The 25,326-nt window shown below is 58.7% G+C and overlaps 1 long non-coding RNA gene across 1 annotated transcript; it reads left to right on the forward strand.

Moving 5' to 3' along the window:
* The first annotated feature begins 12,887 nt into the window (after window positions 1-12,887).
* On the forward strand, window positions 12,888-22,918 carry LOC144372059 (uncharacterized). Its single transcript, XR_013432100.1, has 2 exons — window positions 12,888-13,978; window positions 22,547-22,918. It is a non-coding gene; the product is annotated as an uncharacterized LOC144372059 (long non-coding RNA).
* The last annotated feature ends 2,408 nt before the right edge of the window (window positions 22,919-25,326 follow it).

The raw sequence follows: 25,326 nt of genomic DNA on the forward strand, positions 1-25,326 counted from the left end.
GGACCTGGCCAGCTCAGGGGGACATGGCCAGCACAGGGCCCAGAGCGAGTGAGGGCAGGGACCCTGGGCCGTGTAGGACCCATGACAAGTATGCAAGGCAATGGCAGAGTTGGGGACGTGGTGCACCGAGTGCAGGTCCATGAGGAGGGGATGAGGGTGGCAGAGAAGGGCCAGGCCAGGTCAGATTTTCACCAAGGAATGACATCACCACACTGTGCCTTGCTGTCGTCAGTTATCAAGTGACTGCTGTGTGCCAACGCTATTCCAGGGCAGGCCTGTGACAATCCGCATGGTAGAGCACACAAGAGCTGAAAACTTTAGTAACTCCCTTTTATGGAAGGGAAATTGAGGCTCAGAAAGGTTAAGTAATTTGCCCAAGGACACCCAGCTGCAATCTCAGGAGCAAGCAAGGTCTGGGCCCAGCAGTCTGGCAAAGCTTGTTTCAGCAGAGCCACTTTGCCTGGGACTTTCGACTGATCCTGCTGCCCTGTGCAGAGGGTGGGCATGAGGGGGGCAGAGTGGCCCCAGGATCTCAGAAGTGTGGACATCCACGGTCCCCCTCCTGCTGAGCCTCTGGCCTCAGGGTCTGGCCCCCACTTAATGACACATCCCTTCTCCAGGGCGTCCAGGGCCCATTAACCACTGGGCAGAACCCAGTCTCTTCCTCGCGGAGTCTGCGAGCTCCATTTCAAAGGTGGCGCCTTGGTCCCAGGGAGCAGTGTGTCCCCCGGAGAAGCCCTCTTGAAACCCTGGGGGGGCAGGGCCGCCGCTCAGAGGGCGCTGAAGACAGGAATGACGGCAGTGACCGTGACCTCGGGGGACCTGGGGCCTGGTGCGGAGGAGCCTTCTCCTGCCTCTCACCTCCCACCGGGTGAGGCCTGGCCAGAGCTCTGCAGGGTCCCGGCAGCAGTGGCCCTGGGACCCAGGACACCCAGGACCATCTTGGGGCTGGGCCGCGTGTCCATTCCATGCTGCTCTTCTTGGGAGGCGGTCACCCTGTCTGCCCCACTGCGGGAGCCCCTCCTTGGAGGGCAAGTGGTAAGTGTGGAAAGATCCGTGAGCTCCCGCCACCAGGCCCAGCCCCAGGCTGCGTCCTCCTCCCGCTGCTGAAGGTCAGCTTCCACTTCTCGCTGGGCGCGTGGGAAGCTGCTGAGCAGGCTGGTGGGGAGGGGATCGCCAGATGCCCACCTCAGAGGACCGTCCTGGCCGAGCTGCGGGAAATAAGGGGGAACCCAGAGCAAGGAAAGGCCGGGAGGAGCGGGTGGGATGGGCTGTGCTCTCCGCCCTCCTGTGCGCTCACCAGGGAGAGCCGCCACGGAGGGACCCTCAATCCCCCGCCTCCACCCCTTCCCGTCTGGGGCAGGCTCAGGGTGGCAGTGTCCCAGGGGCCCTGAGAGAATGACCTGGGGTTTCCCAGGAGTCTGGGTGCTGAACAAAGGGGAAAAGACGGGCCTGCAGGAAGCTCTGCGAATCCCTGACCGGGTGCCATGGCCGCATGGGCAGCTGTCTGCTGGCCTCCTTGCCCTGGAGAAGCCCCTTCCTGAGCAGGCCTCGGCTGCCGGAGGGCCTGGCTTGGGCTCTGGTTAGCGAGGGGTGCACTGCAGCACACCGGGGTTCCTGAGCTTCAGAAAGCCCTCACACGGAGTCTCTACATGGGAGGACAGCGTGACCTTTACCTGCAGCCGGGGGCTCTCTACACGGTGCTGCCTCGGCTCAGGGCGCGGAGGGAATGCAGATGAGGGGACCGCGACCCGGCAGCCCCGCGTGCCCTGCAGCCCCGCACCCCTTCTTCCAAGTTCCTCCTTCTGCCAACCTTGGTTGCTCAGTGTCATTAACCTTTCCTCTGGTTGGGGGACCTACCACCCATGCCTGTCCCTCTTCGTAACTGCCGTCAATGCTGCTGTGAGGCACGGGGCCCTCCCAGGAGTCCATGCACTCCACGCCCAGAGCGGCCACTTGCAGGCCCCTCCACACTTCCCGGGATTCTGTGCTTCTCTCTCCTTCCTTAAAAGTGGTGGCCTGGTGTCCCTGGGATGCCCAAGCACACGCTGGATCTTGTTTCCTGTGCAGCTTTTATTAGGTAAGGAATCTCGTGCTGCAGGCCGTCTGTCTCGGTGCCTGCGATCCGGCTGTGCTCCACTCCACCTGATTACATGCGGGCCTGGGGTCCCCCGTGCAGTGCCTGCTCCTGAGCTTCTGTGGGCTGCTCCTTGGGGGTCTCCTGGCCCTCGGGGCCGCTGCTCCTCCATTCTGTGTTGGGGCCACCTCCCGAGCTGTGGCCTGTCTTCCCTCTCTGGAAGGGACTCTGACATCAATCTTACTGCGGCCGACAAATCGGCTTTCCTCTTCTGTCAGTGCCCAGTGTGGTTAGTTCAAGACCTGTCCACCGGGCAGGGCCTGCGGTCTGAGGGCGCTCCGCGGCTGCTGGCGGTGCGAAGCGGGGTCCCACTTCACACTCTCCTCCGGGGATCACTGTCTTTCCAGCTTTGCTGATTGGTCACCCTGTCCTCCCCTCGGTCCCCAGCACTGGGTCAGCTGTGACTGCGATGAGCTTCAGCCCTCAGTGTTCAGGTGTTGGCAGGTGAACCCCTGGTCACAGCCTCCCCAGCATGGTGCGCTCCCAGTGCTGGGGACCCTCAGTCCCTCGGGGCCCCACCCCGTGGCCGTACAGGGTTCAGAGGCCCCCACGGGGCAACCCTGGCCTCCTCCTGAGCAGCAGGGCACGGAGGCCGCCGCGGGGGCTGTAACTCCCACCCCACAGGGATGCGTCCTGCCCGAACTGGGTCAGAAGAGGAGGCGTCCCTGGCCCAAGGCCACTTCTCCTGAGTGTCAGGATCCAGATCCGACCCCACTGGCTGGGCCCTGCCGCGCCTCTGGCCACCCTCAGAGGTGCTCCAGGTGTCCCCGGGAGGGGCATGCGCATCCCTAACCAGTCCCCGAGACCTGCGCCTCAGCTCTGGGCGCCCACCGGGAAGCATGAGAACCGGGCGGATGTCCCCTCCACAGTCACCGCGAAGCCTTGGCACCAGCTCCACATCCTGCCCAGGACCTGCCCCGAGGAGGACACAGGCCAGAGCCGTGGAGGCAAGAGGCTGTGCCTCCTGCCCGGGGCCTCTCAAGGGCAGAGTCTGGACAGTAGTGGCCGACTCTGGCTCCCAGGATGGTGATATTCCTGCTTCACCGGGTGCCGGGGGTTGGTGGCCCCATACAGTGGCTAGTTTGATGGGATCAGCTTGTGCTAACACCATCGCCGTCACCGTCACAAGTGCTCGCCCACCTTTTGCAGCTGGCCCGGGGCCCGAGGCCTGCCCGCTTCACCCCAGCCCGTGCCCAGCCTGGGAGGCTCCGCTTGTTCCTTGTTCTTCTGTTTTTTATCCATATTCTCAAATGACAGTTTTTATTGAAAATAACATTTCCAAATTGGATAGAGGCCGTGCGGGGCTCTGGGCTCCTCTATGCTGCTTCCTTCAACCTTCTGCCATGTGTTATCCGGGTGGAAGGACGTGGAGAACACTTGGCCTCCCTCGTGCACGTAGCTGGGAGCGGCTGAGTGGCGTGGTGGCTTTGGGACGATGGCCGTGCCCCGCCTGGCTCTGCATCACAGAACCACGTGGCCCTCTTCCAGGTCGGCCACAGTGGAGCGGTGCTGCTGGAATCTGGGCTCGTCTCCCGAGGCGTGGGGGTCTCCACACCTGCGTGATTCCCTGCAGCCTCATGGAGTCTGACCCACTCTCTGAGATTCCCCGTTAGACACGCCATTCAACACATGGAGCAGACTTTCCATCCACAGTTAGGTGTGGCCGGCACCAAAGCCAACCATGGAAATCACTGCCAAGAGAAGCTGTACCTACTACCCCCCGCTGTCCCCCAGCCACCTCCCCCGTCCCTGCCAACCCCCTGGGATCAGGTGGCCTCGACCATGTCATCACCTGCAGCTTCTGTCTGGTTTCGGTGGCTCAGTAAGTCTTCAAGTCCATCCACGCCGCAGCCTGGGTCGGATAACACTCCACCACAGGCAGGGACCATGTGCGGCCCACCCGGCCACCCACCTGTGGACACTCTGGTGGTGTCCACCTCCTGGCTCTGGTCAACAGGAGTGCAGGTCTCCTGTGGCTCTCACTCGGCTTCAGACCCCTGTGGCTGGAATCTCTGTGGTGCTGAGGCTTCGCTGCAGGAGAGCGTGGTGGACGGGTCAGGGCTCTGGACCGCACTCACGCTCCCTGACTTCCGTCTGTGAAGCCCTGGGCTGTGGACTGCACCTGGAGACAGGGTCCCTGAGGAGATGACCCAGGCTGAAGGAAGGGCAGGGCCCTCATGGGCAGGGCATGGCCTCGTCACCAGAGGAGGACACACTGGGGTCCCCTGCAGAGGCCAGACCACCGAGGACCCCTGAGAAGAGACCATTTGGATGCCAAGGTCAGGGCTGCGGAGGAGCCCACCTGCCAGGCCTGCTCCTGGGCCCCCAGGTCTGGGAGAAGATAAGCAGCCGCTGGCCGAGCCGCCCCAGGGGATTGAGTTACAGTGGCCTCAGAGAGCCAAGGTGGCCCGTGTCCGTCTGTTCTGCATCTCCACGTGCCACGCCTGAGGCCCGGTGTTGTGGGGAAGAGAGGTTTATGCTACTCCAGGTTCAGAGGCCAAACGTCCAAACAGCAGGGGGCCAGCTCCGGCGAGGGCCACCTTGACCCCATCCACCTGCAGTGGACAGTGTCATGGATGGAACTTGAGTGCGGGGACAGCACAGGGTGAGACAGGAAGCCAAAGAACGGGGGGCCCGCCAGAGCTCCTGACCCCTCCAAGCCAGCCTCCCCGGTGACCTCTCACCAGACTCTGCTTCTTGGGTTCCAGGGGCCACAGAGCCACCCTAGGACCAAGCTCCCAACACGGACCACCTCCAAAACACAGGGTCACTGCAGACCTACGGGCCATGGAGGGATGTTCTGAGAAGTCAAGGGAGGCAGCAGCCCCAGGCAGCATGTCCAGGGTGACCGGAGCCTCCCCGGGGTCCGTCCCAGACGGGCCATCACCTGAGGCACTGTGTGGCTGAAGCTGCGTGACCCTGGCCTGCTCCAGCAGTGGTCAGACCTGGCGTCCAGGCACAGGATGCCAAGCACTGTCCCATCTGGGTGTGTCCCTGGGTGCTGCCTGTCAGCCATGGTGACAGGAGAGGGCCACAGTTCCTTGACGGGGGCCTTCCCCACCAAGGCCGGTCCCTCTCAGACTCGCCCAGCTGTGGACTGAGCACGTGCCGAGGCCTTTCCTGACAGCATGGCTGCCAGCTCCTTAGGAGACATGGACCGTGCGTGAGGCATCAGAGTCACCTGGAGAGGATCTCAAGTCTGCAGAGACTTGGCGGGTTCTAGGCGGGGACTCGGGCTTCCTGGGGTCAGGCGACCCAGGGTGTCCTGGACCCTTCCCGGGGGCGACGAGGGGCAGCAGTGATTTCCTCCCGCTTCCCGGAGGGAATCGTGGCCCGTGAGGTGACCCTCTGAGATGGCAGCTGGTAAGCAGTGGGACAGGACGGGGGACTCGCTTCGTTCCCCACCCCGAACACGCAAGTGGCACCAACTCTCCCCGATGCTGTGAGCTACTTTTGCTGGGGACAAACCCCTGTGCTGACCTCTCCTGTCCTTCAGCTGGGCTGCCCTGGGGGAGGGGAGGGGAGGCAGAGGGGAGTGTCCCAATCGCTCTCCTTGCTTCATGTCCCCTGAATAAGGGGACCCGCCACTCCTTCGGGAGCTGTGGCCTGAGTGAGTTTCTACAATCTGCTCAGACCTGGGGGCTCCCTGCCCTCTCCAGGGCCTCTTCAGGTGCCCCCAGGCCAGATGCCACAGTCCCGTGGGACTCAGCATTGACCTCCTCCTTCAGTGAAGTTTCCCTGAAGATGAGGGTGGGGGCGTGGGGGGGGGACCTGGAATTCCTGCCCGATGCGGAAACCGCCAGGAGTGGGCGTGGAGCTCGGAGAGGCAGGCGGGGGACCACAGGGACCTCGGGGACAGCACAGCACCGAGGGGCATCTCCCCGTTCAGACTTTTGATCCCAACCCACGACGTCACAGGGCCCTGACCTTCCTGTCCTGCAGCTCAGGCTCTCAACACACCACTTCCCTCGCAGACCTGCCACCTCATGGTGATGGTCTCCTTGCTCCATCTCCTGCCTCCCCTCTGCATCCCAGGTAGGGCTTGGGAAGGTAAAGAAGGTAAAAGTGTGAGCCAGAGGTTCAGCCCCTCCTTCAGAGTTTGCCAGATGTCCCTCCAAGTCACTTCAGCTTACCACCGTTGGCCATAGCTGCTCTTGAAAAGCAGAGCCTTCCGTGGGTCCCATTTACCACGCGGTGTCCCCACCAGTCATGTTGGCAAGGAGGAGGTGTCGCACTGCGGTGGCAGTGTGTGCCAGGAGGGGTGAATGAGCCCACGTCCAAGGTGAACCTGGGCCAGCTTAACCGAGCACTGGGGAGCCCCCACCCAGCAGCTGGCAGAGTGGCTGGCCCTGCCCTGGGCACACACTGCCATCAGGGTCCCGCTCTGTGACAGACTCAGGGAGCAGGGTGTGAGTGGGGTGGGAGGTGCTTGTCCCTGGGGTGTCCTCCACAGTGCACCTAAAGAGGCCATGACCCCAGCCAGGCCACAGCTGACCCCACCACAGTCTCTTTCCCGCCAAGAGACCTGGACAGCCCTCTTGCACATCAGCAGGCGGTCCCTCAGCCACACCAATCGTTGGCAGACAGCCAGGCCCCGCCTAGCTCCACTCACCCCAACACACGGTTCCACTCTGACCCCTGGGATGGCTCTCAATCCAGGAAAAGCGACTGTTGCTGGCCCTGTGGGCATGGCCACCCTCCGCTCCAGAGCCCGCTGTATTGGTGACAAACATTTGGAACATTAGACCTAGCGGGGATGTCACTGCAAAGCCCTCTGGCCTTGCGGAGGCTGAGCAAGACCACACACGCACACCTCGCCCCGAAGACTGACTCAGGGACTGGGCCGAACCGCAGACCTCACCAGGCACTGGGAGATGTCTGTCCCGCATCAGGCTGCTCAGTTAGTGACACATCCCCCTCCTCCTCAGCATGTTCCGGAAGCCTCTTCCAGCCTGAGGATAGAGGCGCAGACAAGGCATCGTTAGAGAAAGTGGCTTTTCCACTCCATTACTCTCTAGATTGGCAGCAAACAGCCCGGATGCCACCAGTGCCCCTGCTTGGGAAGATGGGGTTTGAGAATTACCGGCCCAGAAGGGGCTATGGAGGGGCAGCTGCTTGCTGGTGCGTGGACAACAGTCCTCCCCACATGGTCTGGGCTCCAGTGGAAGGTGAGAAAATGATGATGGTGATGATAATGATGATGTGGGTAAGGATGATGGGGTGGTGACGGAGGTGAGGATGGTGGTGATGGTGGTGGTGATGGAGGTGAGGATGGTGGTGATGTGGTGGTGACGGAGGTGAGGATGTGGTGATGGTGGTGGTGATGGAAGTGAGGATGTGGTGGTAGTGATGGAGGTGAGGATGTGGTGGTAGTGATGGAGGTGAGAATGTGGTGGTGGTGACGGAGGTGAGGATGTGGTGGTAGTGATGGAGGTGAGGATGTGGTGGTAGTGATGGAGGTGATAGAGGTGAGGATGGTGGTGTTGGTGGAGGTGAGAGTAATGGGGGTGATAGTGGTGGTGATAGTGATGGATAGTGGTAGTGATGAAAGTGGTGATGGAGGTGAGGATGGTGATGGTAACGGAGATGAGCGTGGTGAGGATAATTGATAGTGCTGGTGATGGAGGTGAAAGTGATAATAGAGGTGGGGGTGATGGTGGTGGTGATGGAGGTAAGGGTAGTGGTGATGGTGATAATGGAGCTGATGGAGGTGAGGATGTGGTGGTAGTGATGGACATGATAGAGGTGAGGATGGTAGTGTTGATGGAAGTGAGGGTAATGGGGATGTTGGTGTTGGTGATGGACACTGGTAGTGATGGAGGTGAGGATGATAATGGTGATGGGCATGAGGGTAATGGAGGTGATGGTGGTGGTGATGATGGTGATGATATTAATGATGGATAGTGGTAGTGATGGAGGTGGTGATGAAGGTGAGAATAGTGATGGTGATGGAGATTGGGGGGTGAGGATAATTGATAGTGGTGGTGATGGAGGTGAGAGTATTAATGGAGGTGAGGATGATGGTGTTGGTGATGGTGGTGATTGAGGTGATGGTGGTGGTGATGATGGAGGAGACAGGACAATGGTGGTGGAGATGAGGATGGTGATGGTCTTTTCCTGACTGGTCTCAGCTTCCTCCCTAGATAGAAGCAAACTGCTGGCCATCTCAGAGCTAGAGGTGGACCACTCACCCCATGCCCACTGCCCTGACCATCTGTCTCTGCTCTCCTGCATGGCATGCAGGCACCTGGGCAGAGGTGAGCTCTGCTCTGGAATCCCCCAGCTTTGGGTTCTCAGGGTCTCTGTCGGGGCTGCAGGCAGAAGAAGGTCTCAGCTCAGCCCCTGAGGAGAACGTCCCTCCCACAGATCCCATGCTGAGCGGCTCCAGGAGAAGACAGAGATTCTGCTGCGAGTTGCTGGCGTTGGGGAGCATGAAGCCAGCACGGCTGTCCCCAGAGCTGCCTGTCCCACCTGGGGCAAGGTTTCCTTCCTCACCCACCAGCACTGGTTGGCCAAGTGACTTGCTTTGGCCACCGAGATGTGCAGCAGTGGCACACCCCTCCCAGCAGGGCCATCTCCTGACGCCTGTCCTTGGCTGTGTGAGTGACCCAGTGTTCAGCGAGGAAGCTCCTCCAGGTCTGGCTCAGACAAAGACACCAAGGGCAAGGCCGACGGGCTGTCGATGGCTGTTGCCATGCCCACGCCACGGGCCTGGCTGAGCGACACCGACCGGCTCTGGGCGTGTTTGTTGATACAACATAATCCGGTCCTTGCTGACCTGTGTGGTTCATGAGCTGATCCAGGAGAGATCGATAGTGTAGACTCTGGGCACACTCTGCCTTTTCTGCCTGCATCTGAGGGTCTCCGGACCCTGTGGGCCTCCCTCACCCTCTGCTGAGAGCCAGCCACGGCCCCTTGGCCTCCTCTCCGCCCTCCTCTGACAGGTCACGCCTGTTCCCAGGGGTCCTCTTAGGGGTCTTTCCTCCAGGCCCTCATCTGGGTCAGTGCCAGAGTGCCTATGCCCCCCTCCACTTCCAGTGGACGTCACAGTGGAGTGAAGGCCATGGATGCTCACCGCCACTTATAGCCTAATAATCTGCCCAGAGCCCAACCGAGAACGGTGTGCAGTCCACCTCCCTGCTGTCCCCAGCTCCAGGGGGCCCTTCCCCCATCGGCCTTCCTGCCTGGTCACATATCCTAGTCCCTCTTGGAGCCTTCTACCACTGCTGTTGTCCCCTGCTGCTGTCCACGGCGAAGACCCTGCCCCCCTGCTGTAGCACAGGAAAGTTGAAGTCCTGGAAGACTGTGAAGTGGACAGACCCGTAACTCCAGCAGGAGCCCTAGATCTGGGTCCTTGTCACAGGTATGAGAAAGTCCCTGTGGCCCCTCCTTGGGATTCCTCAGCCTCCAACTAGGCTTTCCTGTCTTCCTCTGCCCGGTTTCTGCTGGGACGTACCCTCTCCCTCCAGCTTCCTGCCCAGCACCTCTCCAGCAGGCCACCTGGGGCCAGAGAACCACTTTCAAATTGTGCCCCCAACTTCACCAGGCGGATGGGTCCTCCTCCTCTTCGCCCCTCAACCCAGACCTGGGAAAGCCTGGAAAGGAGAACCTCCCTGTGGCCAGGGCCAGACGGAGTCCTCGGGCAGCCCTCCTACCTCCTGCGTGGGAGTCCACCGCCACCCAGAGCCAGCAGCGGCCCCTGGGCCTCCCTCTCCCCCAGGTGGACTCCAGCAGGTCGCAGGGCCTGGAGTGGGCCCCTCGGGTGGCCCTGGGCTGTGGGGTGGTTGTCCTGGTCGGCTGCTTTCTGCGGGGGCTCTCTCAGCTCCTTGCTCTCACCTGTGACCCAGCCAAGGGCAAGCCCCCAAGCCCCCAGCAGCAGCCTCCCCGGGAGGGAAAGCAAGCAGGAGAGGCCGGGGAGACGTCAGCGCGGAGGCTGTAAAGAAACTCGTAATAATTTTAATCAGCAATTCCCTCCCATTTAAAACCCAAAACTCTGCTACTTAATCAAACGTCATGCTTAAGCCACATTTACCTCCTTGAGAGAAAAATGAACAATGGCAGCTCAATTTGGCTTTGGATGGGTTTTAAAAATAGTCGAGTCTGTGAAGGCCATTAGGTAAATGGCCTCGGAGAGCCTCGGGGAGGGCCTCCCGTGGGGCCGGCCAGCTCCTTTGTCGAGAAAATAGGAAGGCCAGAGATGAGGCGACCGGCCCACCCTGCCACGGTGGACGGTGGGCCTGGCGTGATGTCTCCCAGGTGGGCACGGCCAGCCAGACGGGCCAGAGGAGCTGCAGGCTGCCCGGCATGCCAGGTCCTCTGAGCAGCTGGCCTTTGTGCCCGCGGAAGCGGGTGGGTGTGATCAAGGGTGCATGCGTGCGTGTGAAGGCATGTGGTGTGCATGTGCGTCGAGAGGGAGCATGCGTGTGTGTGTGCATGGGGGACGCATATCCCCAGGTTGTGTTTTTCATTTCACAATATATAAAACAAATGGCCATGTGGTCATCGAGTCGGTGGGCACTGCCTCGAGGACAGCTGGCCGAGAGCCACCTCGGGAAGGTCCAGCCAGTCCTCCCCACCTGCCCAGCAGTGGAGGAGCCGCCAGCCACGGTGCGGTCCTTCCTGGCCGCCATCCCGTGGTGACTCCAGCTGCCACTTGTCCCTGTTGTTGGTCCCAGAAAAACACTTCATCTGTTATCTCCTTATTCCGGGGACCCCCAGGACCTGGGCGTGGAATTCAAGGGGCCTGTTTAAGCTTGTTTGGGGGATAACAGCATCTTTATTTTTGCTAACCTCAGTGAACTCGATCATGTCCTTCCCTAAGTGTGAGTGACAGATGACAGTGGCGGGACAGTACTCGTGACAGTCTGACCTCGAAACCACGGCCATCTCCACAAGATACTACAGGACCTGCAGGTATCTCCACTCATCTTGGCATCAAAACTGTGGTATTTTGGGATCTGCCAATTGCTTATTTAATGCATTAATAAAGAGGAAAGCTCACTGCCCTCCGCAAGTGTGTTCCCTTAATCTTCCTGGGCCCTGCTGGGGATGGAACCCAGGGCCTCTCTCGCATGCTGTGCACACACACCACCCCTGAGCTGCACCCCGCCCGCTAGGCTGATCTTTTGATAATTCATTTTGATGTCAGTGTCTATGATCTTGTGTGTTGTAATCTGTGCACTTAAAATGTTCTGAAACAGGCTAGCAGCTTCCATGAGGCTGTGGACGGGGTCCCCAGCACAGACCCAGTCAAGCCTGCCCTCCCCCAGCCCAGCTGGCCCCAGACTGTCAAGCCCCGCTCTTCCGGGACCATATTATATTCCAGCTGCAGAAAAGGCCTGTCAGTGCAGCACCCGGCTTCTGCCACCGCTAGGTGGCAGCAGTGCGGGCACTGAGCCTCTGCTGGTGCCCCTGGGTCCAGCTTGTTCTTGGCAGGACCTCCTTGTCTCCCTGGCCGCTTAATAGAATCCCTTCAGATGAGGGTTCTGGGGGAAGAAGACCCGGGAGATCTGGGCACACAAAGTGCTGACTCACCGCTGTCTGTCTGGGGTGACTGGCACACAGACCACAACAGTCACACTGTGTGGGAGGTCAACTCCTTCAGTCCTTGCAAAAATCCCTATGTCGAAGGAAATAGGAAACCATCTTACAGACGGGGAGACTGAGGGTCTGGGAGGTGAAGATAATGGACCCAGGACTCCAGTCAGTAAATGTGCACCTGGTCTACCCATGTCCAGGCTCCTCCCAGCATGCTTCAATGTCACCCGCCACTTCCTAGAAATCTTGGTAGGGCAGCAGGTGGGTCCCTCCTTCCGGCTGGATGCAGGCTGGAAGCCTCTGGGTGAGAGGCCTCCTGGGATATGACAAGTCCCAGCCCAGCTGGCCTGGCTCTGCCTGCCCACTGGCTGCCCCTCCCAGGGAGGCCTCACCTGCAAAGCAGGCTGTGCTGACCGATCCCTCCTGGGTGCGGGAGCGCAGGGGGAGGCCCTAGCTAGACTCTCCTTGTGGTCCTGGTCTGGCTTCTCCTCTACTGCATGTTTCAGTGCTCAGCCTTGATTTCTGAGACTCCTGATTTTGTATTTCCCCCAGCAACATGGAGAGTTGGAAGTAGGCTCTGTCCAAACAGTTCGAGGAGCTGGCAGATCCGGCCTTCCATGGACGGTTATCTCTGACAGAAGGGACCCTCAGAAGCTGTCAGCCTCTACTCACACTCTTGCAGATACAGCTCCCTGGGGTAGACACCAAGGAAGCCCTGGGGTGGGGAAGGAACTGGTGGAGAGTCGAGGAGGCCCAGGTTCCCTGGAACTCTTGGTGGCTCCAGAGTTGGGGCCTGGCCAGGCAGCAGCTGCTGGAGAGCCAGGAGGGCTGCCCAGGGACTGTTGGATAATCGGGTCAGAAACACTAAAGCTCCAACCAGGAACTCAGCGAGTCGGCGGCACACGCAGCCCTAGAACGAATCGCTAGCAGGACCCAACCCAGCCTCCTCGGCAGCCTTCTGCGCAGCGCTCGCTCGGTCAGCTCCCGCGGGAGGAAACTTTTCGCACAGCCCCCGCTCCCCGCTCCACGTGTCAGTCCTCCCTCGAGGACGCCTCCTCCCCAAATCAGCGCTCTGAGTCCACTGGGCGTACTCCTAACCGGGTCGGAACTGTAACTGCTTCGCATGCCATCCGGTTACCGTGGCAACACCATCCGGCGTCGCCAGCGGTCCAATCGGAGCCTGCGGCCTCTCTCGAGCCTTTCCAAGGTGGGGACCGGGACAAGGCCGGGAATGGGAACGGGGGAGACCCACGCCCCCGGCAGAGTCGCCCAGGCTGGGCACAGACCCCCGCGGCGAGCAGCGCTACAGCGAGGCGTGGTGGTGAACTAGAGCCGGGGCCGGCCAGGGGCTCGGGCTCCTGTTCGAGGGGTGGGTAAGGCGGGTGACGTGAGCCCGGCCGGGTGGGCTGAGTTGGGACCGGCTCGAGGAGGCGGGGGCGAGCGCGCGGAGAGGCAGACGCGCGAGGGAGGCGGCCGAGCGGCGCTGGCGGCTCTGCGGAGGGCGCGGTGGGTGCGGGCGGCGGGGCCCCGGGATCCCCGCGCGCCTCCTCCGCGCGGCGCCGCCGCCGCGCGTCCCCACGCCCTGCGCTCCACGGCGCCCTCGCTCCGCGCGCCTCCCTTGCCCGCCTCTTGCCAGCCTCCGGGCCGCGGCCGTCTGCAGAGCGAGCGCTCAGACGGAGCTCCCGGGCAACTTGAGCAGCGCCTGTCGGCGGCGGAGCCCTGGACCGAGCCCCCTGACCCTGAGGCGAGTGAGCGGACTCTCGTCCGCCGGAGTGACAGTCGTCCAAATCAGCGGTCAACGCCGACTCTTCGGCGCCGGGCTCCGGCTGGAGGCAAAGCCGCGCACCGCGAGACTCGTACCGCTCGTGGCGGGGCCGCCGGCCTCTTCCCTGCCGCCCGGGAGGGCGAAGCCGCGCCTTTTCAGACTCTCGCTTCGCAGCTACAGCACCGGAACGCGCCCCGCCTCGCCGCCACCTTCGCTGTGTCGCCCCTGGAGGGGGCCACAGCCCCGCGCCCCGGCCAGAGGATGTGCGTCCCCGCGGGCCGGCCCGCTTGAGCCATGCGCCCCAACGGCGGCAGCGCGCCGGCCGGCATGGAGCCCCGCGCGGCTGCGCTCTGACTCGCTGTGCGCCCCGCGGCCGGCGGGCGGCGGGCGGCGGCGGACCGAGAGCCGGAGACCGGCGCCACGGGACCGCGACTGAAGCGAGCGGGCGCGGGCGCCGCGCAGATGGCCGGGGCGAGCAAGGTCTGAGGCTCTGCTCCCCGAAACGTGACCATGTGGATTCAACATCTTTTAGGACTCAGGTGAGCAACCCGGCTGACAACACGGTGCGTGTGGGTGCGTGGGTGACGGGCTGGGCTGAAGCAGCGCTTTCCTCCATGTTGCAAATAAAGAGACACCCCCCCCCCCCCCCGCGCTTCCCGAAAGCGGCCAGCTGGGCGCACCGGGGCGGTAGGGCGGCCGCTTGGAGACCAGAGCCCCGCGGCCCCGCAGGGAGCGGCCGGTTTTCCTAGATCCCTTGTGTCCCAGGGTCCGGGCAGCGGCGTTCGCCCCAACAACCTGGGCAGCGGAGCTGGCCGGGTGCGCCCGCAGTTGCCGGCGCCAGCAGCGCAGTGTCCTGGCCGGCCGCCCCAGCGGCCTCCTCTCCGGAGCCCAGGGCGAGGCATGGGCTGCTGGGCGCGGCGGCGGGCGCAGAAATCTGGGCTTCTAGGGAAAGCCAGCGCTCCTGGCTCCCGGGGAGAGCGCTGCAGGTGGAGTCGGAGGAAAGCTGAACCAGCCGCTCCACCCGCCCTTCTCTCTTCCTCTGGGCCCGGGACTGAACCGGAGCCTCCTAGGATCCCAGCTGACGACCCAGCTGTGTTTGGGTGACCTCCGAGCGGACTGTTGCACACAGCTGGCGGGCAACTGAGACTGGAGAGCCCCGGGTTCTGGGGGAGCAACAGCAGGCAGCCTTCCGAACCACTCACATGCACACAATCCGCGTGGGTGAGCCAGGGTGCTGGTCTGTGTCCCCGACTCCAGGGCCCGCTCAAACAGGGTTCTAGCCCAGACACTGTGACGGGAGCTTTCAGAAGGACCCTTCTCAGCAAACTTTGCCCACCCACCGGGGTACTCTGACTCCATCGGCCCCTGCTTTGGGGGCCCCAGGGCCAACCAGAACGCACTTGTCCCCTTTAGAGCTATCTTCTACCCCTCTCGCTCCAGCCAGGGTCTCCTGCAGAGCTGGTGCTTTGGGGTCCGGGATGGAGCCCAGAGCCAAGAGGACTTAAGGTGGAGGCGGAGAAAACCTGCTTGCGGTACTCGAGTTTGTCCACTGGGATGCACTGCGCTCCCGCGATGGGGCTGAAGGGGGTCAGCAGTTGCTAGAACAGGCTGCCTCCGCTGCCCCCACCTGGCGTGAAGCTGGGGAGAGTGGGGCAAAGGGAGGGAGGACGAGTGCGCGTCCTGATTTTGAGAAATGGAAAGGGGACTAGCCTGCCAAGGGTTTTCTAGCTACCCTTGATTTATGAGTCGATTTGGCACGCAGGGGTAAATGCTGTTTAACACATCTCATGAAAATTGTCAAATGTTCTCATTGGCATCCCTTTGCCTGTCCATGGGACTTAATTGTGGCAGTGGGATTTAAGAGGTTAATCATGAAGCTGATCCTGTGAGGTGCTGGTTGTTGCTGGGCCTGGATCAACTGATTGGTGTGCTTGGGCTAGATAAGGTTTGGGCTTGGGGTGTCGGCAAAAGGGAGCAAGGACAGCTTTGCCCAGATGACCCGGATCCAGGTGCCCTGCCAGCCTGCAGTATGCGCTTCAGCTCTGGATTGTCCCGGGTCTCTGCCAGACCCCATGGGCCTGGTGAATGACCAAACAGTTCTCCACCCTGCCCGGCAGTCGCCTTTAGCTCCTGAATGCTTCCGGAGCTGCCTCCTGCCACTAGGTTGCTGATGGCAACTTACTTGAACAGGCTCAGGCTTTTTTTTTTTTTATTGCTAAGTTACTAGATTGAAAGATGAATACATTTTGATAAGGGAAGAGGAGAACAAATATTATGCACAGAAACCTCTCTTTTGATTCAAAATTCTCTAAAACAATTCCTTTACAGCATCCCCACCTAAGAGCTTCCTGAGGTTTTGCTTTCAGAAATAGTTCTGTTGGTGATTTTGAAGTATGACCTTTAGTTTTTCCCCATCAATGTGAGCACGGGAGATATTCTGTAAATGTGCCTCTACGGATGAGCCGTCACCTCTCCACGATCTTGATGGCAGAGCACTCGGTCATATTTGCTAGTGCCAACTCCTGGCTAGGGTGAGAGGCCTGAGCCAGGGGGTCTGGTGGCTGCACATCTCTCTGGAGGCACAGGGGCTGGGAACAAGGGTTTCTTGCTCACGATCTGGAGGTGCACTTTTCCTTTCCAGAAAGCCCTGGGCCTCTGCTTGCAGGTTTGCTGCCTGGCTCTCCAGGTGAGCACTGAGCATCTTGCTACCGAGCTTGGAGGCTGGTTCGGACAGGTAGAGGCTGAACCTCCCGTGGAGGCCACAGAAGACAGTGCAAGCTCTGCCTGGAAGAGTCTCCTTTAACCTGGGGGAGGGGCTTCTCAGCTCCAAGGCGAAGTCTGGGCTTGGTTATTTCCTTTTGTGTTGGAGCTGAACTGTACTTGGAGCCTTGACTTTTTAGGAGAGAGAAGCAGATGGAGTCTAATCGATCTACTTTTCTGGTTGTTTTTTTTTTTTTTTTTTTTTTTTTTGGTGGTGGTGGTGCTAATTGCATCCAAATGCAAAGCTACTTCCCAGCACAGGGAAGGGCAGCCCTTGAAGGAGACTCTGGAGCAGCAGCCCAGAGGGTGTGCTTACTCAGCAGGCTTCCCCGAGTTCTGAGTTTGGCTGCCTGGTGGCAAGTGGAGCTTCCCACGTCCATCCCAGCCTGCTCAGGACTGCGACCCCTTGCAGAGGGCCCGTGCTCACTCCCAGGCTGTGTGCCTCGGGGTTACTCGTCTCTTCTCACCCCCGAGGCTCCACTGCCTCTTTCTCTCTGGGCCCCGGGCATGTCTAACCATATCATTCGGTTCCTCAAGTCCTCAGTGTGCCTGCTGTCATGTGCCCGGGCCTCCCGCAGGGACCCGCTGAGCTGGCTCACACTGTCCCTGACTAAAGTCCCCCAGCAGCTGGAGCTGAAGAGCCCGACGGATGGAGTCCAACGCTCTGTCCACAGCACCGCGCCCCTGGTGAATCCTGGCTGGTGCCGACTTCCAGCTGCTGCTACTAAATTGATTGCCACTGGAATCTGTGTAGTGTCAGCCTCTGTGACACCCATCAGGGACAATAATGCTCGAATAAATCACAAATTTAGGAGGCAGCTCAAATCTTCAGCAACATGAGTCCGTCCTCCTTAAGCTCGGCCCTTGTTGGGGATCTGCGGTCCTGCTGGGGAGCGGGGGGGGGGGTGGACCCCTCCCAGCCGCCTCTGGTCTCTGTTGTCTATTTATTTTAATCACTTCGTCCTTTGCCTCTGTGCATTGGAGAGCGAAGCAGGCCAGGCAGCACAGGAGCTGAGCTGAGATAGCTCTGCACCTCCCTGGGGCGTCTGTCTGTGGGTCCCTGGAGAAGGATCAGCTTGCTTTCCCCTCTGTGTGCCTCAGCCTTCTGGCAGGGGTGGCTCTGGGGATGGCCGTGCCCCACCCCAGACACATCACCCTGGTCCCAGCCTCTGTCTCTGACACAAACTAGGCATGTGGAAGATGTGGCTCTGTGCCCCCTGTGCCCTGTGCCCCTGAGCCTGGGTGGGAGCCCACCAGACACCTGGAGGGTGTGGAAGAAAGCTGCTCCCTGGGTCCCCATGAGGTGGGTGGGCCCAGAGCTCAGCTGCAGTCTGCACGGAGCCCAGAGAGCCAGGGCTCCTCCCGGGGGTGGCGTTGGAGTCATCTGCTTTAAATACAGAGCTGCCAAGTTTTCTTCAAAGGGTTACAAGTCAGTAGAGACCAAATTGATGTAAAGATTAGATGGAAAGCCAAATATATCCTTGATCTAGATTTCCACGTTTGAAGTCTGGCTTGAGAGGGCTGCTCCTGCCCAGTGCCAGTCAGACAGGAGGGGGAGGCGGGAGCAGGGGCTCGCTGGGGCCAGAGCAGACAAACAGGGTGTGCCTGACCCTGCTCTTTGTTCCTGGGAGACCCCTTCCAGGAATTCAAAGGGGCTGGTGACTCATGAGGCCACCGAGTGGGGAGCGGTGGTTACATAACTCAGATTAACTCTCAGTTAATCTGCTGCGAGCAGCAAGTCGGGCCGGAGTGTGCCCATGGCAGAGTCAGGACTTCAGGGTGCCCTGGGCCCTCTGGATTCCATCCCTGTCGGGGCTGTGGCCAGACCCAGGTGGAGGAGGGCAGCTGCTACCCCTCGTCAGGGCCACGACCTGAACCCCACCATAACCAACCAGGGGTGGTGGGTGCTGCTTCAGTGCCAGATCACCAAAGCCCCTCCAGGACTCAGGCAAAAACGCGCCTGTCCTGCTGCTGGGGAGCTTGGCACCTGCCTGATTGTCGATGGCCCGAGGTAACTAGGACAGGCAGGCACAGAGAAGTGGCCTGAGTGCTATGCCACCCCTCCCCCACCTGCTGGCCAAGAGCTCCTCCAATGACAGATGACAGGACCAGGATCCTACCATTGGTCCCTGGGATCTTAAAGTTGGTGAATATTCACAGTAAAACCAGAGGAGCCCCAGGGGAGCACAGTGTGCCCCAAGTCGTGTGTCTGCAGAGGACCTAGGAGTTCCGACAGCTGGACGGGAGGCCCAGAGAGAGGAATCAGGGCCGTCTGCATCTGTGTCCAGGTGGGAGCTCTGGAAAAGGCCACACCTTTTTTTTTTCTTTTTTCCCCTGTGGTCTGGGGATGGAATCCGGGGCCTGGCACATTTGCAGCAAGCTCTCTACTACGAGCTGCATCTCCAGACCAACTTGGTTTCTTTATCATCCCCCAAAAGTCTGGTGGCTCAAAGCTGAATTCTCCTGTGCTTCACATCCTGTGGCCTGTGCCTTCTGAGCTCACCCTAGACTGCCCTTGTGTGGTCTGCTCCCTGGAGTTCAACTGTTCATGGTGCTTTCCCTTGGTACAGGCCCAGGAGGGGGGCCAGGCGGGACCCCACCTGTCTGCCTTCCCATCTTTGCCAGCCCTGTGGGCAGTTCCCTGAGCCAATGGGCTCTGCTGCCCATTGTCCTAGGGAAGTCACGCTGCTCCCTGACTCTGCTGGCCTGTGACCTCTGGGGCAGCTCGAAGGGGTCGCCACTGCGGCAGCAGCAGCAGGAACGTGAACCTGGCTGTGAGAGCAGGGGCTGTGTTGGTTGGGAACGCACAGGACCTCGGTGCAAGGCTCCTGTTCTGCCCTGGAGCAGAGTGCAGGGTCCCGGCCGAGCGTCCCTGTGGGCAGTGCCATGGAGGGTCTGGCACTAGGAGACGCTGGGGTGTCTGTGGATGAAAAGTGTGTTGCCGTGGCACAGTGCCCCTGTTTCATCGAGTCACGGGTTGTGCCCGGCTGCGCACGGAGATCCAAGAACGCGCTCGCAGCCTCAGGCTTGGGTGCTCTCCTGCCCCAGATAGAGGCTGGCTCTTCAGCCTGGCTCCCTGCTCCGTGCTCTCAATCCTACCCACAGCGACGGCTCCTGGGGCTCGAGGATTTTGTCATGATGAGAGTACAGAGGTGCTCAGGAGAAACCATGCCACCAGCTCTGCCGTCATTGTCAGTTCAGGAGGAGTGACAGTGTCAGACCTTCAGCTGCCTGGAGGGAGGCAGGCCTGGTGCGGTCAGGCCTGGCTGTGGGTGAGGGAGCAGAGCTGCTGCTGGCCGTGGCAGAGGGGGCGGAAGACCCTGCCTGCAGCCCTGGTGGGGACTGGAGCAGTTGCTGCCCTGGGGAAAGGGGTTGGAGGCAGGTCAGGTGCCTCTGAGAGAGAGAGAGGCCTCGGCTTCCATCCTGGGCAGGGAGCGCTGGGTGTGTGTGTCCGACCTGCTCGGGTTTTACTCTGAACTGCCGGCTCCCGGGCCCCGCAGGAGCCTCAGAAGTCACTTTGGACAAGCGGCTGCCCTCCGTGTCCCCCGTCCTGGGGACTGGCCTCTGCTCTCAGCCTCATCCTCCCCTGCGTTCTTCCTCGGTGCTCGGGTGGGGGCACCCACCATCCTCAGCAGACGCACGGCAGACGCACGGGCCAGCCGGTCTCTGCCCTCAGGGAGGGGACAGTCTTCCTCCCCGGGGAGAGACCAGCACTCCCTGCAGACAGAGACACAAGCCGTCGGTGCTTCCCAACTCTCAGGAGCTGCATGAGAACACAGATGGAAAAGATTGGAAATGTGTCTAATCTAACCCAATCCCACCCAACTGTGGTCATTTCAATGTGAACCCAGGAGAAACGGTGTTATTGGGCTTGAGTGTCCACTGTCCCTCGCTGCCTTGGGATCAGGTGTGTGACTTATTCTTAGAATACATCTGCGTTTCCGGTTTCCTGATTGCCACTCGGGACTGGTGACTGTTGGGTCAGTTCAGACATTTCCGAGGGAAACCCAGAAGCGGTGTCTTTAGGACCAGTGATTTCTTGAGACACCCCCGAGTGTGTGCCTTCAGCACTGTCCCTGTCCAGCGTGGGCACTGGAGGCCACCAGGGCAGCTTCCTTCCTTACCCGCTGGGGTGACTGTGAGCACCTGTGCTATCCAGGGTGTGACAGCACCAGAGCAGCACAGCAAAGGGAGCTGTGGCTGCTATCTTTGAGGCCTGTGGCCCAGAGAGCTGTGCCAGCTGAGCATTTGCACCCTCTGGGCACCTCTCCCACCAGTGTGTAAGGAGCATAGCCGCAGGATCCTGGGGTGGGGGGTGGAAGACTGCTCAGTGTAATAGGCTTCCTGAAGTCAGGAGGGAGGGGTCAGGTGGCTGACAGTGAGACCAGCAGGTGCAAAGGTGGGTCAGAGGCTGGGCTGGCTGCCAAAGGAGAGCTGGCCTCTTAGAGGGCACATGTGCTCCCCTGGGCATCGCAGGCAGCACTGGGCCTGCACTACACAGTTCCTGAGTGGATGCCCCAGGGGTCAGATGTCCCAGGGTCTCTGAGCTTCATCTGCACAGGCTCAGCTTTGTCCTGTCCCCTGCACCCAGCACGTCACAGAGGCCCAGAGACTCCCGTGTGGGGCCTCCAGGAGGAGGAGACATGGCAAAGGGGCACAGAGGCCTGGTTTGAATGTCAGCTCCTGAGAGCCTGCGCCATGAACTTGGTCGGGCACTTTTTTGTACGTGTGAGTGTGCCCGTGTGTTGTGTGTGAGTGTGTGGGGGGGCAGGTGAGCATGTCGTGTGAGGAGCTGGGGTCTGGGGATGGAATCCGGGGCCTGGCACATTTGCAGCAAGCTCTCTACTATGAGCTGCATCTCCAGACCAACTTGGTTTCTTTATCATCCCCCAAAAGTTTGGTGGCTCAAAGCTGAATTCTCCTGTGCTTCACATCCTGTGGCCTGTGCCTTCTGAGCTCACCCTAGACTGCCCTTGTGTGGTCTGCTCCCTGGACTTCAACTGTTCATGGTGCTTTCCCTTGGTACAGGCCCAGGAGGGGGGCCAGGCGGGACAGGACGGGGGACTCACTTCGTTCCCCACCCCCAACACGCAAGTGGCACCAACTCTCCCCGATGCTGTGAGCTGCTTTTGCTGGGGAAAAGCCTCTATGCTGACCTCTCCTATCCTTCAGCTGGGCTGCCCTGGGGGAGGGGAGGGGAGGCAGAGGGGAGTGTCCCAATCACTCTCCTTGCTTCATGTCTATGGAAGAGGAAGTCTGTCTGGGGCCTTGGAAGCCTAAGAAATTCATAGCAGAGATCCCCACATCCAACCCAGAAGGGATGGAGAACAGGCTTTAGGTTAGAGGAGGGAGACAGTAAAGAGGTGTTCAGAGGAAGGAGAAGCTGGCTGTTGTATTCCCCCACTCAAGGTCATGGCACCACTGGGCCATACACCATGTCGGAGGGAAGCAGTCCCTTTGCTGGTCTTTGGAATCATTGTTCTCAGGAGGGCAGCATTTGGAATGTGGCCTCCATTCTCAGAAGCCTGGTTCACATAGAGGCAGGCTCCACCAACGCAGAAGCGTGGCTCTAATGTGGTATCCGTGCTGGTCAGCCTGTCCTCACTGTGGCCATACTTGAGAATCCTAGGCCTTTTCTGTGGGTTTCACAACTTTCTCTTTGGTTGTGCACTGAGGCTGTCCATAAAGCTCTAGTGTGTGGCAGTGGACAGCTCCTCAGCCCTTGCCACAAAGGCATAGACTGGGAGAGAGAGAACAAGGCTGGGAGAGAGGGAGAGAGAGAAAGACAGAGAGGAGAAGGAGGACCTCTACTTGGAGAATGAGGATTCAGTGGAGCCAACAGGGACAAGGTACTGTTGCACAGGGCGCACCCCTGTTTAGGTCTTCCTCCAAGCATGCTCAACCTTTCTTCCAGTCCCTCCCACCTCCCAGTAGTGTATTCATCTTGAATGAGAATTTCATGTTGACATCAGAGGACTCACCATCCAATGCTTCCCTCCAAACCCACCTGTGAAGATGGCTCATGTGGGGTCTGAATCTTCGGCACAAGAGCCTTTTTGGGAGATTTCAGATGCAAACCCTAGTGGTGTGCTTTGGCAGATGCAAGAGGACCTGGGATGTTTTGGAGTCCAAAGCCTTTGGTAGGAACAGACATTAGGTCTGTTGAAGTGCTCTGCCTAGTTCTTCCTCAGGGAGGACTGTGGAGGCTGTCTTGTTGGTATTGGTGCTGAATTGGAGAGCTCTCAGGTGTGTGGCTCAGTTCGTTTCTGGCACAGGCTCTCAGATGTTGGGGTGTCCCAGGGAGCACCTCCTGAGCCACTTTATTTTGTACACCCCTCTCTCCCCAGAGCTGAGGATTCCAGCGCAGGCCAACGTATTTTACGCAAAGAACCCTCACACAAAACCCAACTTCGTGCTGAGGAAAAGGAGCCTCTCCCAAAAGAATGATGAGTAGATCCAGCCTCAACCTCCCTCTCGTCCTGCAAAGAAGGCTCCAGCCCTCCTGAGGATGCTTGCAAAACCATTCTGCTGCTGTGTGCCTGGGTGGGGCTGAGGCAGCCCAGGAATATTTACATTGATTACTATTTGCTTCAAAGTTTGAATCTATAGTTTGCCATTGTCTTTGACCTTGTTTAGTAACACAGTTGTTACTCTATCCTGTATTTGTTGTTCCCACTAATATATTATTATTTTAAAATATATATGTTTTTGTTACCTGATCTACTGTGATGATTTGTTACCTGATCTACTGTGATGGTTTTTGATCAAAATTGTGCATTTGATGATAATGAATGCCATGCATTTAGGAACCTGTAGACTCTAGACAATGAATGAGTGTCTACTGTTGCATGGACTGGTCTGCAGAGTCCTGTAGCATTTGAGCTTGTGTGAGGGCTTCATAGGGCTTGCAAAAAGTCCAGGTCAGATGGTCCTGCATGAAGCTTAGCTCCTAGTGGTCTCCTCCACAGCATAAGGGCCAAGGAGAAACCCACTTCCACACAGAAGATGGGAAACTACCTTATGAAGGTGATCGTAGGTGTGGGACCCTCTTGCTAGGACCCTTTTTCTATTGGGCCAAAACTGTGCTCTGAATGTGCTTGCTGAGAAGAGCTTGGAATTTCCTGATTGAAACAGTTCATGCAAGCTGCTTCCACTTGCAGGAACAAAGTGTGTTCTCATTGAGCACTTTGGGGTGTCCCAGGTTGCACTAGAGTGTGTCAGAAGCACTTGTAATGATTGGCATTCACGGTTTCACATTGAAGCCTCTGTGCCATCTGTCAACCACTGATGGCTGCAAGTGGGTACCCTGCCTTTCAATGAGTTTTCTGAAAAAGTAGGAGTTTTGAAGAACTGATCTTCTCAGCATTCCCCTTGCCTCCCCAAGTTGGATGATGTCAATTATACAGGCTTCCTTGGGAGCACACATTTTATATTGAGCTGGAATTGGACTCTGGATGCGATTGCTGAAAATAGCTGGGGAATGGGAGAATGGAAGCTGTTTGCTGCAAGCAGTTTCAATTTGCTTTGTTGATTAACTTTGTTGTAAGTGAGCACATGCTATTTTTTTTTCTGTGGACCTAGAAGAATTCAAAACTGCTTCTTACAGGTGACAGGCATGCTTACACATTGAAGCCTCTGTGCCAATGATAAAAAAACTGTTCACTCATGTGGGCACCTGCACTTCAAGTGAATGTTGTAAACAAGTGTGACAAATGGATGTCAGTGAGACTTTGGAGAACTGATCTTCTCAGCTGGTCCTCTTTTTTCCTGAAAGTTGGTGATGCTAGATTCAAGAGAACTCTTTCCGGCACCCTTCGTGTTTCATGCCTGAACTGTGCTCTGAAAGTTCTTGAGGAGAACAGCTTAGAAGTGCAGAAGTGAAGCTGTTTGTTGAAGCAGCTTCAAGTGGCACAAGCTAACTTGTTCTCAGTGAGCACATGGGGATTTTCCCTGGTTGAAGCAGCGTGAATGAGAATGGCTTCTCAGAGCTGGTAGGCATGTTTGCATTTGGCAAACTTTGCCATCTGTCACCCAGAGTTCCTTGCATGAAACCTACATTTCCAGTGTTTTCAGAAAGGTGTGATGAGTGGGTTTCCATGGAATTTTTTGGAATTGATCTTTTCAGGCACTCCTCATTGCCTTCTTAAAATTGTTGATCCTGGTGCAAGGGCTCTCTTGTCAGCCAACATTGTATTTTGGGCCTGACCTCGGCTCTGAATGTACTTGCTGTACTTCCCATCTTTCCTCTCTCTGGTCCACTCCTCAGATTTCATCCTCCTTTCAATAGGGCCTCATCCAGGAAGCCTGCCCATGTGCCTCCCACTTGATTTCAACTTCTCCAGTGCACTTGTTGTCAAAGAAGGTCTCCCAGGAGAGAGTGCTCTCCATTCTGCACACTGAAATTTCTCAGCAGGGAGGACTCCTCCATGCTTGGATGGCAGGGCTGCAATCACCTGGAAGGTGGAAATAGGAGGCTGGTGGTGTTCCTAGCCAGGATGCTGGTGACTGCAGTGCATTTAATCTATGGCCCTCAAGGAGGTTTATGCTGCAGATTTGTGTACTTCTGCATCTGTATGCACACAGTTCTTCATGTGGGGAAAAAAGCAATGTTCTCAAAGTTTGCTTTATATTATACTCAACTGGTAATTTACAAACCCCAGTGTCCCATCTTAGCCCAGAGCCATTCCATCAGCCCAGGGCCAGTGGGTGGTCCAGCGGTCACTACTATGCACAGCTCCCAGGTGGCTCCAGTGTGTAGCTGAATTTGAGAGCCAGTGTACTGTAGGATTTGCCCTTGAGGTTAGAATTCATTGACTTCCTCTTATGTCATTTCACTGGTTCAGGATATTCCTTGTCTCATGGACTATTCTGTGAAATCTTCAAGTTAGCCATCTCTGGTCATTTCTTCCCTTTGATGGCACCTGGTTCAACAGCTTGTTCTTGGGTGGGGTCGGTCATGGGCAGTCCTGGGTCACAGAGAGGGACAGGAAGACCCTAATGTGGAATGGTGGTGTAGAGAGTAAGGGTGGGGCCAGAGCCCACACTGTGGTTAGGGTAGGGAAGGGATCTGAAGAAACTACCTTGAAAGCGAGCTCTGGCTGCAGTTAACCAGGAATCAGGGCCTGGA

Source organism: Ictidomys tridecemlineatus, chromosome Y, assembly GCF_052094955.1.
Source record: "Ictidomys tridecemlineatus isolate mIctTri1 chromosome Y, mIctTri1.hap1, whole genome shotgun sequence".
Classification (NCBI taxonomy): Eukaryota; Metazoa; Chordata; class Mammalia; order Rodentia; family Sciuridae; genus Ictidomys; species Ictidomys tridecemlineatus.